At 41.7% G+C, this 11,479-nt stretch overlaps 1 non-coding gene across 1 annotated transcript; it reads left to right on the forward strand.

The window, feature by feature from the left end:
* Positions 1 to 208: 208 nt before the first annotated feature.
* LOC145397389 (5S ribosomal RNA) lies at positions 209 to 327 on the forward strand. The gene has a single exon (XR_013896963.1). It is a non-coding gene; the product is annotated as a 5S ribosomal RNA (ribosomal RNA).
* The last annotated feature ends 11,152 nt before the right edge of the window (positions 328 to 11,479 follow it).

The following is an 11,479-nucleotide window of genomic DNA, read 5'->3' on the forward strand; positions in this document are numbered from 1 at the left end:
GAATCTGTTTTACAGACTCATTGAGGAACTGCCTACAATTATGGTAAAGTTGGTCAGTTCTTCTGCATATGCATAACAACTGGATTTTAGTTCATTCACGGTTGTCATACCTGCTACACATGAATAAATATTATCATCAGAAACCATGCTTGGAGAGATCCAGGGATGATTTGGTTGCAGGCCAGAAAGGTCACACCTTTTATTATAAGGCAACGGCCATACCATGTTGAGTACACCGCTTCCCGTCCGATCAGCGAAGTTAAGCAACGTTAGGTCTGGTTAGTACTTGGATGGGTGACCGCCTGGGAACACCAGATGCTGTTGGCATAACGTTCTCCCTATGTATCAAGTGGGGTTGGTGGAGGATTAGTGCCCTTCCCTGTAAAACAATTAACTCTAAGCCCTTGGCAACCCCATTTGGGATACATGGCAATGAATGAATGAATGAACACTCATGAAGTCTGAACAAATGCTTCTGATAAGCTTATGAACTTCTTGTTTGAGACAGGGGTTTCTGACCGAAACTGACTGTTGAAGTTATTGAGGCGAAACAGATTATAAGCAAAAAATTCCAAGCAAGCTAAAGTTAGCATACTAGAAAGATCCTGAACAATTACATTATCACAGTTTGTTGGGTCGGTAAAAGCTTAATCTGTGAAAAATAGATTAAGTGCATTCCACTGTTCCAAAAGACTCTTCACGCATGCACCGAAAGATAACCACCTTGTCTAACTTGCTGCCAAGATTCTGTGTGGTTTAACCACTGCAAAAATTTGAAACTCCTTGAAAATTTTTTGACGCTTTCAACTTAAACTAAAATGAGAGAATACGTTGCAGCACACATCTTCAAGCGATTTAGGCATGCATATGAGGCACAAAGGTGTATGAGATGACTGGAACATTTTACAATAACGATATTTGGTTATTCCTCATTAAGTAAGGTTGCCACACAGTGACTGTTCCCCATCATAACATATGTGGTGTCTGAGCAATAAGATACTGTATTCTCTACTGGATTTTTTCTTTCCAGAAAGACATTGCTATAAAGCTTTAAATAATCCATTTGCTGATGAATTGTGCACTTCTACAAGGTCAAGACCTGAAGTCTTTATTTGACTGTTTTCATAATGCTGCACGATTACACTGAACTGCTTTGTTGTGCTTCGGTCTGTTGTTTCATCCATAATGACCGAAAACAATCTCCCCTTAAGAACTACAAACATATCATTGAACGTGTTTTTTCCAAATATCTGACGTATTATGTTGGATGTCCTCTCCTTACCTAAACACACTCTTTTGAGTGCTTCCTGGTCAAGGAACCAGTTTTTCAAGAGATGAAGTAATGGTTCACACAAGGAATTGGCAAATAATGCTCTACTAAAAAAAAAAAAAAAAAAAAAAAAAAAAAAAAAAAACTTTAATTCAGTTTTCCTAACTGATTTATCTGAAGGATCATAGGCAAGGAAAAAGGAAGTTAGAGATTTGTTTTTGTTTTTGCAGCATAGAGAGATTTTTGTGTCTTTGGCTGGATTCATGTCACAATTTCTGACTCACCACATGGGTTGTCAGACATACAAATGGCCCAAAAGACCAAGTCTTTTGAAGATGTTGACCTATTTGACTTTTGCAACCACCCAGAAAACAAAGGTTCCGACTTCCACTCTTCCCGCCATTTTTGCTGATACCCTTTCACTCTAGATAGGATGATTTTCTTCTTTGGTGGTGTACATGGAAATTCTTTGGAGCTATCACTCATAATGGACCAGAGTCAGGGGGAGCGGGGAGGTCACAGGACAAAGAACCTAAAGTTGGTGCAGTAAATTCTGCAGGAAAATACTTTTGATAAAAATATATATAAATATATATTTATCCCAGGACTAACCATATTAAAAACGATTAAACCTTTATTCAATATTCTACATACAAGCAGGTGATTTAGAAGGCATTGAAGACTATAAGAAATATGCTCTAGACATCACATAGGTCGCAATAAGTTTTTGGCAAAATTTCTAATTAAAATTTACCGTTAATGTTACGCTACGCCTACAGTACATCCCCTGTTACTGTAATTAACACACTGTGATTTAATTGCACACTCAGTACACCATCACTAGGAATACCAGCTATCAGAAAAATCAATGATTTGGCTAACAATAATAAACAGAACACCTAAAAAAAGAAAATATTTGCCTGAGAGACAAGCAGTACTAATTTACAGTCTCAACTGAGGCTGAGCAGGTCTTGTGCGCCGTGCCCAGCTGACCTAAGGAAAAGGAAAATCAGAAGAGAAAACGCATATTTGAATGAATTCAATGGGAAACTAGTTTGATTTAACATATGGCAGCATGTCCAAAACAAATTACAAATTACTCTAACAATATATTCCATGTTAGATTACTCTCACATTCACTGACATGTTAGTAAATTATAATTTTACCATTACCCGAAAATATGAGTGAAATACCCCAAGATATGCTTGTGTTGAGAAGCGAGATTTGCTAGCTAGGAAGTACTAGAAGGTTCCCAGTATTTCTCGTATTTTCAGTTATGTGTTAGAGTTGTCAGTTAGCCTGCTGTTTGTGAGTGAAGGTATTTTGTAAGCTGTTCATTAATTTTTCATGCTCTTTTTCTCTATGATGTTTTATTAACGTGATTGTTTGTTAAATTATGTAATTTTATCTCAGTCTGGATACCAAATTTTTTAGAGTGTTATATAGTGTAAGAAAACGCTGGATATTTTGGATATCTTTGAGTTGGCAACTGTTGCCCCTTAGAGAGTGTACTAGAATGTTGGAGAAAAAGGGAAGGCTATTTATGGAGGTGGAAGAGCCTAGGGAGTAAGATTCAATTCAGTTCAGTTTGAGCATAGTTCGGTATCAGAGTAATTTGTATAGCTCCGGTACATGTGAAAACAGTGAAGTTGGCAAACATTAAGTGTAACTCTTTGGAAATAAAGACACAGAACTCAAAAAGCCAGTGTTTATTTATGATGCCCGAGCTGATCTTGTGTACTGTACACCAAAAGGCTGACACCAGGAAGAGCAATTCACTGGGCAATGTCCTCCCTATACTGAACTACTGCTGCTGGAGACTGTGGCAGTGTGGGATGGGGACATAACAGTTGATTACCCTAGATTTTTGCATATTTTAATCTTACCCTAAACGTTGCCCTAAAAATGGTAAAAATACCCTTTTTTTTTTTTTTTTTTTTTTTTTTTTAAATCCAAAAGTGGAAGCACTGGAGTTGGGCCGCCCCTCTTGCTAGACCTAACATCGGCAACTTTTGAAAGCTGATGCCTGATGACTGTTGTAAAAAAAAAAAAAAGGCACATAGGCCAGGGAAGTACTTATACACACTTATAATTCCACACTAATAACTTCGGTTACTGCTATTAGATCAACACTAATATATATTGACAACAGTCTAGAGTATAGTTTGTAGGAAATTATTAAATCACATTTTCCCCGCCTAACAAAAGCTGTGTTTCCTGACATAATGGGGAAATACTTAGATAAGTCGTCTAGTTACGTTTATTATGCAAGAATAACTGAGTTTTATAATAAAGTGCATAATCCTAGAAGAGTATCTATATTATAATCATCCGATTTCTGTATGTTTGTTGGTTTGTCCATTTGTGACCGTAACACAGCAAAAACGGCGTACTGTAGTGCAACTTTTGCTAGAGCAGAGTACCACTACAATGTTCTAACTTGAATAATAAAAGTTTCCTTTCCAATCGGGGCAGCGGTTCCCGAGTTATGGCTCATTTCTGACCTTATACTCAGCAGCCTTTTGGTGGATCACTTTCTTTGTAGGAACTGAAGTTACCGTAACACAGTCAAAAGTACAGAAAGTAGCACAATTTTGTTAAAGGAAGTTATCATTAAAATGCTAAAAGTTGAAGAATAAAACAACTTCCAGTCCAATCAGGCCACCGGTTGCTGAGATACGATTTATTTCTGGCCTTTTGACATCGAGTAGAACGGTGGCCGAAGGCGGCCTTTAAGCGAGTAGTAATAAAAGATATGATGCTGTTATGTAATTAATTGGATCCAATAAAATAAGAAAACATAGTATTTCCAATGCATGATCCTGCTAAAAGGTCAATATTTTTAAGGTCAAAGGGCGTAATAAGGAGTGATGTAACTGTTCATCATAATTACTGATTATAAAAAAAAAGTATGGAGATGAATTGATAAATCAAGTAATATATAAATGAGATGATAATGATAATAATAAGGAATAAATACATAAGGAGATGATGTGTCCATAGTATTTATAGTATTTCTGTTGTAAAATCTCTTTCTAGTTGAAGTCCTTTTTGCAAGGAGAAATGGTGTCCAGTTACTGCATCAGTGGCAGTTGGTAATGTTCACACTGTTAATTAGATGTTCCCACGTTCCCGGAAAAATTAACACTGCATAATGTGGGTTCTTTCCTGCAACATTTTGTCATTTAGTCTCCATTTACCACCATGTCACTTGGTTTCCATTTATCGTATGTCACTTACTTTCCTCCACCTTACACATTTTTTTCCTCTTCAGTGGTAGGTTACAAGTTCTTTCATTTCAACTATCCACGTCAAATGACACTAAGTACCACCAGTTTTAACGTCCCTTGGTGGCGGTATTATTCCAGCAGCCACTCCGATATCGTGTAGGCGCCTCTCCATTCGTCTGACACAGCAATGAACTGCACAAATAGTAATATGAAACCGGAGAAAAGAAACAGTCACGGAGGGAAACACAAAAACTGGATGTACCCATGAACAACCGAAAGGCAATGAAAACTGATTCATGACGAAATAACTCTGAAAAAGTCCAACATAATCATGTAAGTGCTCGGACCGTCGGACGTGATGTATGGATTGTCAGAAGGGAGGTGGAAAGCCTCATTGACAAGTTGAAAAATCTCATATTTGTAGGAGCGAAGTGCATAGTGATGACGTGTAGAGTAGGTGACCACAGATTCCACATTAACAGGACAATAACCGGGAGCTTTATACAAACCACTTGCATGTACTGATCGAACAGGAGCTCCTGGACGAAGGATACCGACAGAGTAAGGTACTGAAAAAAAAAAAAAAAAAAGTATTGGGCATGATCAAGACAAGCATGGTACGCTGGGAGTCTGGGGGTCAGAACAATGGAACAGACAGAATGTACGGAAAAATTACGAAACAAAGCGGATTCGCAGGGAGCAATGCTACTAGGGAAGATGGCCAGAAAATAGGCAGCACAAAGATAAGACGTAGGTATGAGAGGAAAACACTGGATGTGATCGTTAGAGGATACAAAAAGCAATGGAAACATGAGAATTAGGTAGGAAGAAATATTCAGAGGAAACAGAGGCCTCTAACAAGGAATTACAGAAGAAGAAAGGGAAAGGGATGATGTGGAAGAGATCGAATGTGACGAAAGAATGGAGAGGGATGTGAACAACAATGGCTAGGAAGGCACCTTTAAATACTGGGTAAAAGAACTCTAAAGAGGAAAAGGAAACCACTGGAGATCAATCAAAGATAGAGTGAGCCCATTCCAATATAGATCGAAAATCAGAGATAGGTACTAGATCTAAAGTGACATGACCACCAACAGCATAGACTAGAATTCGAATGAAGGTTTTGACTTGAAAGAGGGGAGTTTCCAGAGAGAGTTGTAGGTTGTCTAGGTGTAGTTTGACATACAGTAACTCAGATATAAGTTTTTGAAATTTGTTTCTATAAGATGTCCGAGAAGTGGTTTAATGTCTCTGTTAAATCATTTAGGTGTGACGTGTGAGACTAGGGTTGGTCACGCTCTTTCTGTCAAAGACATCGGTGCGGTGGTAAATCTGGTGGGTGAGGAGGTGTTGGGGCTGACTGACCGGTGTGTGGTTCGGCTTGGCGGCGTGATGGTAGTAGGGGGTGAAAATATTCAGAGTGTGGTAGGACTGGATCCTACTAAAACAGGGCCTCACCAAAAAAATGCAGGATGCACAGAGACAGTTCAGTGTAACAGAGCGAGGCAGGATGCTGGAGGCAGGCTGGAGACAGGTGTAGTGGTTGGACAGGATTGATTGCCTGATTAAATATAATTAAAAACCTGCAGTGCAACTGCCATGGTCATATGCCGCCGGACAACAAGGTAAAAGACGCCGCAAATAAAAAGTGCATATTCAATATAAAGTTAAAACCCATTGGTAGAAAAAATACTGCAAATAACAAAGAATAGTTTATAAAATATCAGTTACTTATAGATGTGGAAGGAGGCCCTCTTCCTGCAGAAAGCCTAGAACATCAGTAAAATTGCTGGAGACTCCACCAAGCATCGAGGACAAACAACAGGCACCCATTATGCCAACGGAAGAAGCTCTGACGGAGGTTCCTCAGACTTGGACACTCAACCAGCAAGTGACGGGCAGTAAGGGGAACAAGGTAATCATCACAATACGATTCATTCCCACCACATGTCAGGAACCCATGCGTAAGCCAAAGAGTGCCCAGTGTGAAGCCTGGCAAGAGCCACCTCCAATCACTGAGGCATGGAGAGCAGAACCCTCGGCACAACAATACACTGAAAAAATTCTTTTAGTTTCTTATGAACAACAACATCCCACTGTCTCTGCCATCACTTACGAATCGCATACCTCAAGTAAGGTGTTACATCAGAAGCCGGAATCGGGTAGTCGGTAGGGAGCTGTTGAGAAGACCCAGCTTTAGCTTAAGTATCTGGCCTCACATTACCCACCACACCAACATGTGCAGGAACCCAACAGAAATCCAGACAACGGCCATGACGGCCAAGAAGAAAAAGCCACTCTAAAATTTATAAAACCAGTAGATGGAATGCATTAAAAGACTCCAAAACAGAGAAAGCACCATGGCAATCACTAAAAATCACAAAAGCAGAATGGGGGAGAGTAAAACTGATTTTGAGAGCGTATAAAATTTAAGTAAGCTCCGCTGTATACATTGAAGCAATATCAGGAAGGCTACCCCCTTTACTGAAGGAAAGGAAGACAACAGCAAAGTCTACTCCAGTATCAGTCTTAGATCCATCAGTATAGATAGGGAAAGAGCCCTCATGAGTGGTGGCATGTTCTAAAATGAGAGAGAGGGAAGTAAACCCTTTTTTCCAACAACTAACCTTCAGAATGTCACATGAGGGATTAGCCAAAAACCCACCCTAGGGATCCAATGCATACAAAGTGCCAGTCTTGGAACAGAAAGAGCTAACATAACAGACAGGACCCTGTAACCAAAGCACTTAGTAGGACGGGAGACATAAACAGAAGAACGGTAATTCTGGGAGACTATGGTTCAGGAAACTGAGTCCGGAAGGCGATGAAGATGATACCAACACCTCATCATCAATGACTGTCGATGCAAAGCCAAAGAGAGGGCATCAGCATCCACCAACAAATCGAAATCGGGGATGACCTGAGTGCCCCAGTTGCCAGACGTACACTATCATGATGCACAGAATCTAATATCCAGAGACGGACATAAGTTGCAGAGGAATGGACCTCACACCCATATTCAAACCGAGGAAGGGTAAGAGATCTATGCAAAAGGAGGAGGCTCTGACATTAGCACCCCAAGAAGTATGACCCAAAATCTTTAGAAGACTCAAAGCTTTACTACAACTTGCCTTCAGAAAACGAATATGAGGAACCCAGGTTAGTTGTCTATCAAATACGGTAGAAGACCCAGATGCCGAGTCTCTTCCACACAGGATATCCTCCAACCATAAAGATACAAGTCAGGGTCTGGGTGAACCCCCCGAAGATGACAAAAATGCATAGCCATTGTGTAAAAAGAGCAATGGAAGCCATGAGACTCAGCCCACTCAGAAATTCTGTTAAGAGCCAGCTGCAGCTTCCTCTCTATCAGAGAAATTTTACATGCAGTGAAAGAAATCGAGAGGTCATCTTCATATAGTGAGCCTCGAACACCATCAGGAAGTACACTGTTTACACTGTTGATGATCACAGCAAAGAGAGTAACACTAAGGATACTCCCCTGTGGTACTCCAACATCAAGTGCACGAACATTAGAAAGCAATCCTCCCACTCGGACCTTTACAAAACGGTTAGATGAAAACAGCTGAATAAAACTAGGCTAGCACCCACAAAGCCCAAACTCACGAAGATAAAGAAAAATGCCATAGTGCCAGGCAGTGTCGTATGCCTTCTCCAGATCAAAGAAGACCGTGACCTGGTGTCTGTTAGTGTAGAAAACCTCACGCACAGAAGATTCCAAGGACAATAGTGCATTAGAGGTAGATCGCATTTTACGATAACCATACTGGACAGGGGATAATAAGTCACACCACTACAAAAACCACACAGGGCAAACATTGACCATCTTCTCCAGAATCTTATATACACAAGAAGTCAGGAAAATGGGTCGATAATTCTTCAGCTGTAGGTGGTTTTTACCTGGTCAGTGGATTGGGATAACAACAGCAACACCTCAGCAAGGTGGAAACTCACCTGAACACCAGAACTTATTAAATAATGACAGCAAACACGAAAGGGACTCATCAGACAGGTGACGCACAAAGACATTAGGAATATCATCACAGCCAGGAGAATAATCATGCCACTGCGACAAAGCTGCCTGGAGTTCAAAAATGGAAAAGGGGACGTTATAAGGTTCTCTCCCATAAGAGGCAAAAGTGAGTACACGAAACTCTAGGTGCCGGCGGTAGCAAGTCAAAGGCAAATCTGTACTCATTTGTGACACACTGGAAAAATCATCATGCAATTCTGCAACAACGAAAGGATCAGCCACAGATCCACCTGCTGCAGATAAAACCGGAGGGGAGGGAATAGTAACTTTTCCTGATTTTTTCTTTACCTGGTTCCACACCTGAGTGGGGGAAGTCCTCAAATAACATGGAGGAAACAGTTTTGGGATGAACGCCTAGCCTTCTTTAAAACCTACCTCATAATGAGCTCACACCCTCCAATACGCCACCAAATACTGAGGATCCCCTTCTCTCAAAGAGGTCTAGAGAAGGTGACTCATTTGGCTTTCACTGCTGAACTACACTTAGAGTTCTACCAAGGAACTGGACGTTTAGGAAGTTGACCCTTCCTTCTTGAAATAGAAAACAGGGCTGCTGAATGCAACACGTCGGTGAAATAAGACTCCTCCTCAGTAAGACAGCCAACTCATTGACAGAAAGGGGAATGGAACTTAATTCTCCGAAAAGTGGCCAGTTAGCCCTGTTCAGAAGCCGGTGAGGAAGACGGGGCTAAGGTCCACCTTCATTAGCAGTTAATAGTAACGGGAAATGGTCACTGCCATACAGGTCTGGCAACACATCCCAGTTAAAATGTAAAACAGCATCAGCATAAGGACAAAGCAATAGCAGTAAAATCCCAGTCTGGCTATGGAAACACATCTTATTGGAATTTAAAATGCTCAACTCTTCATCTTTCACTAAAGAGGGCAGCATAACATCCTAAAGGTTGGCCTCACTGTTACCCCATAGTGGATGGTGACCATTTATATCAGAAAAGGAGAAGGAAGGCCACGAAAAGGGTGTTCCAGATCCGACCTTTCAACAGTATCATTAGGAGGAAGATAAAGACTGCGAACTGTATACTACCGACGTAAAAACATCCGGACAGCAGCAGCCCGCAGTAGAGTGAAGATGTCCAGATGAGTGTATGGAATATCCTCGTGAAGGAAGCTAGCAGCATCCCCATGACGATTTTTGCCTGGTACAGGATAAGAATAAAAGGTATGGTGTCCAGAAGTAATGGAAGGAACAACATTATCAACCTTGTTCTCCTGGATGCACATGCATATAAGGGAAAACTGTGCAACAAGATGACACAGGTCCTCCCAGATGGCAGGTAAATCCCAGCAATTCGACTGAAGAAGAGAACCCATAGTATGGAGTGGATCATGTTGAAGTGTGAGACTGTATAACTAATGACAAGCAAGCAGGTTTGGAATGGTGCTTAGGAAGGACCCTGGGAAGAGCCTGCCCAGCACCAGAAACTCTCACCCTGTGCTGGACATCTGATGGCAAAAGTGAGGACGAGAAAGAAAGAGTTTTACAACACTCCTCTGAGTTGGCATACCAGTATGCATGGAAGGGGGTCTGGAGGTCGCCCTTCGTGATGTAGGACAGCCAGTGCCACCACCAGAAGCCCCACATATGGAAGTAGGGTCCGCAGAACTAGAACCCTGCGACAATGACATCTTTTGCTTCCGAAGTGAAGCCCCAATACTCCATCCAACACCATCCCCAGGTGCGGTCCTGACCACAGGTGAACCATGAGCAGCAGATCCTACCTGGCTAGACCCCTCAGCTTCTGGGGCAGGAGAGAGGTCGACACAAGAGTCAACGACAGAGACCTTACGTGGCCGGTCTTTAGACTCATAGGATTATGAAGAACAAGTTACGTTTGCCGGGTACAGATGGAGCCTTTGGCACACTTGACAATGCAGAGGAAGAAGGCATATCAATGTGGACATATGCCACCACCACGGAGGTGAACAAACCGTCAGCCACCAAAGTGGGGTCAGAAACACTCGGAGTAGATGGAGAGTGAACATCAGTCTCACAAACAGTACTAACCTTGGAGACACCAACCTGCATATCACTAGGCGAAGGAGTGAGCACTGGAATAGGTCCCAGCAGCCTCTGAGACACAGGGCGGCACACTGTCATTCCAGAAAGGACGATAGAATAAGTAACTCCTGGCTGGAAAAAACGAGTCCGACTCTCGTCTTAACTTCAGGAAATGAAACCCTCTTATTTGATCAAATAGACTAAATCTCCTTTAAGGCAATGGTGAAGGAAGATTAGAATGAACAGCATAAAGACCCCCACAGTAATAGCATTTAAGGGGTTCTGGACAGTCACTGGTATGAAATGGTCCACCACAGGAGAGACATATACAAAGAAGGTCAGTCTGTGCAAGGCACCATAAGCACTAACATGCCCACATCACTGCTGCTGACAGTGGAAACACTGCTTTGAGGCTGGCATATCCGACTTCACTGAAAGTGAGTGTTGAGCGAGTTTCATCGACGCAAAGTTAACCTGTCAAGAGCCAGGAATAATGTCAGAGTAGAGGCCAGGACACCATCTATTTTCTTCTGCAAATGCTCAACTTTGACCACACAATATGACTGCAGCTTCTTTAACAACCGTGCCTCTGAGTATCAGAGTAGGACACGGGAAAATAAGACTCCCATACATCTGTTGAATGTAGCATGTGGTACACAGCAAACATGGGTACCTGACATGGACGTCAGAGCCATTAGGCAGGAGCTCTCTTCTAGGGAGGACACCTCATCCAGGATGCTTCCATCCCCTTGTGTCGAGATTTTAGGTTCCCTCCCACATGAAGACACTCTGGCACATTGCAATTAAAAATGTCAATATCCAGTACTGACTTTCCAAAAGAGGATTTCAGAACTAGATACTTAGCATATGATTCAGGCATCATCTCTACTGGACCTAACCCCAG

This window comes from Coenobita brevimanus, chromosome 40 (assembly GCF_032717465.1).
Source record: "Coenobita brevimanus isolate Jiangsu-jjx chromosome 40, ASM3271746v2, whole genome shotgun sequence".
Taxonomy (NCBI): domain Eukaryota; kingdom Metazoa; phylum Arthropoda; class Malacostraca; order Decapoda; family Coenobitidae; genus Coenobita; species Coenobita brevimanus.